The sequence below is a fragment of the Echinops telfairi genome, unplaced genomic scaffold (genome assembly GCF_000313985.2).
Source record: "Echinops telfairi isolate 266 unplaced genomic scaffold, ASM31398v2 ScPeMD7_5592;HRSCAF=6446, whole genome shotgun sequence".
NCBI lineage: Eukaryota > Metazoa > Chordata > Mammalia > Afrosoricida > Tenrecidae > Echinops > Echinops telfairi.
Genome location: NW_022109491.1, coordinates 15178906 through 15187215, shown reverse-complemented (window position 1 = coordinate 15187215; position 8310 = coordinate 15178906).

The following is an 8310-nucleotide window of genomic DNA, read 5'->3' as shown; positions in this document are numbered from 1 at the left end:
ATTGGTCAGTGTAAGACATGGAAAAATAATGATTTATAAATTATCAGTAGGGAGGGAGGGGAAAAATGAGGAGCTGATACCAGGGGCTCAAGTTGAAAGTAAATGTCTTGAGACTGGTGATGGCAACCAATGTACAAATGTGCTTGACACAATGGATGGATGGATGGATTGTGATGAGTTGTATGAGCCCCAAATAAAATGATTAAAAATAATAATAGAACTATAAAAAAGAGAGAGATAGACAAGGAAGATAGACAAGGAAGGAGCTGATACCAAGGGCTCAAATAGAAAGTAAATGTTTAGAAAATGGTGATGGCAACATATGTATAAATATGCTCAATACAACTGATGTATGAATGTATTAAGAGCTGTAAGAGCCCCCAATAAAATAAAATTAAAAAAAAGAGGCTGGTCTGTTAAAAACAACCTTAAGAATGCTGAAACGAGGTGGTGGGTAATCGGCCAGTAGACATCGCGTCTTCTTCCTAGGCTGTTTTCTGCTCTGGTGGTCAGTAGATTGCCATGCCCCGGGCTGTGCTACCCGCAGGATCAGCAAAATGGAATTATTTATCTTCTACCCCCTGGAACGAAAAGAACAAGCTTCAGTATAGTTATTCTTTAACAAACTTTCCTGTCCTCTGACCTGAAGTCATAGCTACTCGTTTATTTCAATTTTTATTACTACAGAACTTAGAACAAAGCATACTGAAATCATAAAATGAAATCAATTTGTTTTTAAAAAACCTTAGTGACACCGAACCTGTGTCCATTTCATTACAGATGCAAAGGCCATTCTAGGGAGGGTTCGGAAGGAGGGAGGAATGTTACAGAGAACATTTCTATCATCTGAGAGAATACATTGGGCACCAGCAACAGCATGTCGCTAGAGCTGTGGATGTGAAATGTGCTTCTGGTGAGGCTTTAAAAGAAAATGATGACCATGTGTTTGGACAATGCAGGAGGGACAATGCTTTCTATGCAGTGGCAAAGAATTTGTCTGAACTATGTTCGAATATCTGGTGGGAGGTAGGATTTGTAAGTGATGAATGTGGATATCTGGCTGATGAGATTTCTAAGCAAGATGTTAAAGGGGCCATATGGTCTCTCCTTTTTGCTTACAGTAAAATGTGAGAAAAAGAGATGGGCTTAAAAATGAATGGTGCAAAGTGAAAACAGAAATGAAAGATTTGGAAAAATCTGTTGTCTAAACGAAGGACATGTGTCCTGGATTGTTCACCAAGGATGTGTCTCTCTAGATGAAGCCCCTGATGGACAGAACTAACCCCATACTATTGCAGAAACCTATCCACTTAGACCGAAGAAGACTGAGAAAGAAGGAAAGGATGCTGTCTGCCTCTTTCAAATCTACAGGCAAGATTGATTTGTACAGAACAAAGCAGCTACATCTGTTATCCTCCAAGCACAGAAAAAACTACTCCTGAAGCGACCCAGAGATCAGCAGAACCACGGGCAGGAAGATGGACAGGTTGCAGGGCCTTCTTGGCTTCAGAGGGTGTAGCTGCAATCTCCCTGATCTCAAAGGGTGGGGCCACACCTTCTTGGTTTTCAAACAGTTGGGTGTCTGCCAACTTGGCTCCCAGCTATGGGGCTACCATTCACAAAAGCCAGAGGGATGAAGCCAGTGCCCAAAGCTGAGGGACAGGGCTGCTATACCCCAAGGGCAGAAGAACAGGACCCTACTAGGGCTGAGGGATAGGGTTGCCACTCAGTTGGACTAGGAGAATGGGACTACCCAAAGCCAAGGGCGCAGAGCTGTATCTCAGAGGCTCTGGAAGGCATTGCTGAAGCCCAAGACTAAGGGAGCCTCCACTCAGAATCCAGAGGGCCTGGCCAACACCCAGAGTCTGCAGGATCTCAAAGAGGGAATTATTTTTAAGCCTTGAGATCGAATGTAAATGTTCCACTGGGCTTGGTGCCTGTTCTCTCCTCTTTCTCTGAAATCTGTCCCATACGTAATGGAAATGTTTACCACGTGCCAGTTCCATGCTTGTATTTTGGAAATTGATCATCTGTAACCTGGCTTTCACAAGTTTCCAGGAGAAGAGACATTTTGCTATAGGATGGAATATGCCTACCGTCTCACTTCTATTGAATCGAGGGGATTCAGAAGATGATATTTTGGACTTGGAGTTGATTTAAGACTTTAGGGATGATAGAATCTTTTGTGTATGGCAACGACATGAATCCTGGGGAGTCAAAGGGCAAAATGTTCCCACAAAAGACTGGAATATTCACTAAGACAGAAGGGTCCTATCATGCGCATATGAAAACCTTTTGGGAGCCTGCTGCTGGTTATTTTCATCACTACTGCTGCTGCTGAAGCTGCCAGGAGATGCTGGACAGGGCAGCTTTGAGAATGAACCTAGAAGAAGCAAGCAGGGAGGGAGGAAAGTACACCCAGCCCTGACCACTGTTCCACCCACTTTCCCAGTGGCCAATGCCCAGGGCTTGTGCCCAGAGCCACATTCTCAGTCTCATCTGCCTGTGTCTCACCTGTGGTCCAGAGCTGCTGTCTGGGTTTGGGGTCTTTAAAACCATTCTTGTTGTGAGCTACCACTGAGTCAGTTCTGAGTCAGCAATCCTCCAGACAACAGAATAAAACACTGCTCAGTCCCGGGCCATTTCATAATTGCTCTAATGCTTGAGCCCATTGTTGCAGCCACAGCATCAATCTACTTCATAGAAAGTCTTCCTTGTATCTTTTCTTCATCGATCCTCTAGTTGTCCAAGCATGAGGCCCTTGGTTCCAGGGACTGGTCCCTCCTAAAAATACACTCCAAGTATCTGAGATGAAATGTCCCTATCCTGGTTTCAAAGGAGCATCCTGGCTGTACTTCTCTCAAAGCAGATTTATTTATTCTTTTGGAAGTCCAAGGTCTCTTCGTAGTTTCTGTCCACACCATACTTGACAGCCATCAATTTTCAGTGGTCATGCTTATTCATTGTCGATTTTTTGAATGCTCATTAAGGGATTGAAAGCACTATGGCTTGGATCAGGTGCATCTTAGTCAGCAAAAAGACACCTGTGCTCTTTGCCTTCTTTAAGGAGGTCTTTCACAGCAGTTTTGTCCAAGGCAAATACGTTGTCTGATTTCTTGACTGTAGTTTCTGTGAGCATGGATGGTGAATCGAATCAAAATTAAATTCTTTACTTCTCCAGTTACTCCATTTATCACGATTTTCCTTATTGACTCCGTTGTGAGGATTTTTGTTCCCTTTAGGTGGAAAAGTAATACCGAAGGCTGTCATCTTTGCCCTTTATCAGTAAGCACGTCAAGTCCTCCTCACTTGCGCCAAGCAAGGCTGTGCCGTCTGCACATTGCAGCTTGCTATCGTGTCTTCCTCCGGTCCTGATGCTGTGTCCTTCACGTAGTCAACGTCTGGATTATTTGCTCAACAAGCAAATTGAATAAATATAGTGCAACGATGCAACCCTGAAACATGTTTTCCCAGACTTTAGGCCATGCAGAGTACCCTTGTTTTGTTTGAATGAGCTCTGGGTCTTCAAGGGAATAAACACAGAGATGAATTAATGAATAAAATGAATAAAAAATGAATAAATACACACATGCATTCATGGTTGGATGGTGCAGTGGGCAGAATAATGGTCACCCAGAGATATCAAGTCTTAATCCCTAAAATGTGTGACTATATTGGCGTCACAAAAGTAATTCAAGTGGAATTATGGTTGCTAATTAACTGACCTTGAGAGAGGGTTATTAGCCTACATAATCTCAGAGTGTCCAGGACAACCATACAGCTCATTGTAAGAGGAAGAGAGGGTCCGAAGAACCAGGGAGGTCTGAAGACAATATGCTGCTGGCTTTGACAACAAAGAAAAGTGCCATCAGCCAAGGAATGGCTGAGCCAAGGGTGGGTCTCTAGAGGCTAAAAAACCAATAAAACAGATTTCCCCCTACAACTTCCAGAAAATTCACAGCCCTGCTCACACTGATTTTAGCTCAGACAAGCCAATTTTGGATTTCTGATTTCCAGAATTGTTGTAACAAATCCTGTTGTTTTGAATTAGCAACAGTTGTGGTAATTTGTCACAGGAGCACTAGAAAGCGAATACAGATGGGCACTGAATGACTATATCAATGGGTAAGTGACTGAATGCGTGGATAGCTAAATGGAAGATGGATGATGAATACATAGATGGACCGATAGATTCATAGCTAGCTGGATAAATGATTGGTTGACTGGATGAAAAGATAAGTGAATAAATTAACAGTTGGATGGGTCATGAATAGATGACTGACTACAAGGGTAGATGAATTTATGAATCAGTAAGTGAATGAACAGATAAATGAATACAGAACCATATAGATAAATGTAATATGGGTAGGTATATAGATATATGGGCAGATGTATGATTGCTTGACAGAGGAGTAGACAGTCACATGGGAATTGATGATTGGTGGGATGGATAATTAAGTGGATATATGAGTGGGTTTTCACTCAACTGCTAACACTATTGGTTGGTAATTTGAACCCACCTACCCAGTAGTGCTGTGGATGAGAAGTCCAGCCAATCTGCTTTTAAGAGTACAGCCGAGAAAACCCCATGAAGTTCTACTTTGTAACGTGAGGTTGCCGTGAGTTGGAACTGACTTGAGGCCAACTCGCACCAACAACAGCAGATGGATAGAGAGCTGGTTGGACAGTCAATCGGATAAGTGGGTAGGCATGAGTAAACGAAATGGAATTGATGGCAACTAACATAAACAGTAACAATGGATGAAAGGGCGAATGAATAAATAGTTAATTGGACAGCAGATTGGATAAACAGGTCTGCATGAATAAATGAAAACTAGCTTCAAGACAGAAGCACTGTCTGGCCTGAAGGATAGATAGGCTTATGGGTCATGAGGGAAATTTCCGGTTAGAAAAAAGAAGACATTCAAATAGACTATTAAAGATGTGCAAGGCCCTGGCCCTTGACTATGCCTACACCCTACAGAATTCACCATTAAACCAAGGGTCCCTATCATTTGATGGTTTCTCTATCGGGAATAGAACACACACCCTTTAAGTAACTAACATCTCTTCACTCCTCACGTCTCAGTACAATCAATGCTTTCTCAAAGAAACCTTCCTTATTATAGTATACATTTACTTTGGAGCATTTGTTAAAATTGCAGTTTTATATTCATCTGTATCATCATATGATAAGTATCTGCCTCCTCCATTAGACTGGGAGACCCTGAGGGAAGGGATCCAAGTACTCTTGTTGGCCATCTTTGCCTTGTCACTTCAGTCATGCCTGGCATAAACAGTGCCCAATGAATACTTTTGTTGAGTGAACAGAAAGCTTCGTGTGACACTTCCATTCAAAGCAAGAGGAGATATCTTGATGGGTTGTAGGGGTGTTATGGTTACCATAGTGACCAAGCCTGGCTTTACCGGTTAAACACTTTGATAAAGGAAGCGCGCCTGCAAAATGAAGAAGCCGATCAATGTGCTGAGAACTTCTGCCCCTCATACCTTTGCCCAGAGTGGACCAGAGACCCTGTCTCTGGGCCAGACCAATCATCTGTTTACTTTGAGTCATGCCTTTCAGTCTGGATCCTGCTGGCCCAGGTGATGAGGTCCCTCTAGTCACCTCGCAGCTCGATCTCCATCAGTATCGGCGGCTCCAGCCATCTGCGCCTACACTGCTCAAGAATGGCAGATTCAGAGGCCACATCTCTGTTCCCCACGTTGACCATCCCCTGTCCTCCTTTCCAGTTAGCTTCTGGTGATCTAGGAAACTTCCGTTGGAATTTGCGATCAGTTCAGGCACCGAGCACCGGAGAGAATTGCACTAAAACCCCAGCTCTGCATGAACCATCAGTGTCACTTAATTTTCCAGAGCCTCAGTTTCCTGAGCCACAAATGGGGTGCAATAGATTTATGTCTCAGGAATAAGTAGTTATATAGATGAAGTAGCTAGCGCAGGCACTGGCGATAGTAAGTAATAATCAATTATTCATTTCCTTTCTTTCTTCCCAGGTTCCCTTTTTCGATTCTTCCAGCAGCGCAATGCAATCTCCCTGACTGTTTTCCACTCTTCTGTCTATAGAACATTTTCCACCTCCATAAAAATAGCACCACATAAAACAAAATTGTACCATGCTTTTTATATCCTCCAAATAGCTCTATTCAATTATGGACCGGCCGATTTTTAGTTATTTGAGCATTGCTTGAGCATTGCTAAAGCATTGAAACTGGAAAACAAAGGTCTATAGCCGCCCTCAGAAAATAAAGAGCTAAATCAATACTTTGGAAAATGGTCAGAATAGCATATTTTCTTGAGACCAAGACCTCAAGTGGGATGTGTCAGCCTATAGGTAATTCTTCTGGCTACAAGACAATGTGAATTCCACCCAGCAGCCAGGAAGCTAGCTTGGGAATAAAGGAGGTCCATATTTCCTGGAAGGAGGGCTTTGGCCTCCACCACACGTCTATCCCCAAGCCCCAAGGAAGTCCAGGAAAAACACTGTCTTTTATCTGCACTGCCCCAAGCAGGCTCTGCTTTTACAGGCCTCCATGCCAATGCACAGGCTTCTCTCTTTTCTACCTTGTTAGCTCTTTTACAGTCTACTCATTCTAACTCATTCCTATTGTGAAGGACCCCCAGACCCTCCGTTCCGCAGTAAAGGAGCCCAGATCTCCTGCCACTATGAGAGTTCTTCAGGTCCCCCACCCCAGAAAAGAACTCCCAGACCCTCGTCCCCTGCACAAAAACTGCAACATTACCCTCTCTGCTCCAAGTCCTGGTGGTAAGACCACATCTCTTACCAATGACTAGAACATCCTCCTCTGTCCTGTACTTCGATCCTCCCGGTTTCCTCTCTAGTTAATTTCACTTTGATCTCTCTAGTGATCTGCGGCACATCAGTTGGAATCTATAATCTGGTCAGGCATCAAGGATCTGAGAGAATTGCACTAAAGTCCCAGCTCTGTAGATTCTGTTTATGTGTCTGGGTTCCCCCACCAAACACAGATATGGGATTCCTCCCGGGCAGGATGTGGATTTACCATTTCTGCATCTCCCGTGCTGGGCACACAATGACTAAAGGGGTGAGGGTGCTTCTGAACCTGGGGTCTCATACTGTCGTCTTGGTTTCATATGATTCATTTTCCTAAGGAGCAATGTTCGCCGATGATCTTGCTTGCCTCTTCTATTTGTGTGGCAAGGTCTTCTGGGTTGAGAGTAGATTTTGGGCTTAGTAACCCTGGGTTTCAGCATTTTGAAACCACAGGCTACTCCTAGGGGGAAAGATGAGACTTTCTACTCCCATAAGCCCACAGGAATGGGTACAAATAAGGATCTCTTTTAGTCATTTGATGAGATAGTGGTCTTCCAAATTTCTTGCCAGGGACAAGTGAGTGCTTCCAGAGCTTCATTAGCTTGTTGATACATTTCAGTTGGTATTCCATCAATTCCTGGAGGCTTATTTTTGGCTAATGCCTTCAGGACTGCTTGGACTTCTTCCAAGAACCAGGTACCAGAGCAAAATCATTAAGGTCACATGCAAGTAAAATTTTGTTGAAGATCATCCAATGTGGTTGCAGCAATACATTGGCAGAGAGATGCCAGAAATTCAAGCCAGATTCAGAAGAGGACATGGAACAAAGTATATCCTTGATAACATCAGATGGATCTTGGCTGAAAGCAGAGAATACCAGAAAGATGTTTACTTGTGGTTCATTGATTATACAAAGGCATTCAACTGTGTGGATCATAACAAATTATGGATAGCCTAGAGAAGAATAGGAATTCCAGAACACTGCATGGTGCTCATGCAAAACCTGTACATGGGTCAAGAGGCAGTTGTGTGAACAGAACAAGGGAATACTGCATGGTTTAAAGTTGAGAAAGGTGTGTCAGGGTTGTGTCATCTCACCATACTTAATCAATTTGTATGCTGAGCAAATAACCAGAGAAACTGGGTTATATGAAGAGAAACTCATCATCAGGATTGGAGGATGGCTTATGCATAACAACTTGCAATATGTAGATGATACCACCTTTGCTTGTTGAACATGAGGAGGACTGGAAGCACTTGCTGATGAAGATCAAGGATTGCAGCCTTCACTGTGGGTTACTCAATGTAAAGAAGACCCAAATCCTCACAACTAGACCAGAAGGTAACATGATGATAAGTGGAGAAAAGAGTATAGTTGTTAAGGATTTTGTCTTACTTGGATCCACCATCCATGCTCATGGAAGTAGTAGTCAAGTGATCAAAGGACACATTGCACTGGGTGGCTCTGCTGCACAAGACTTCTTTTAAAAAAAAA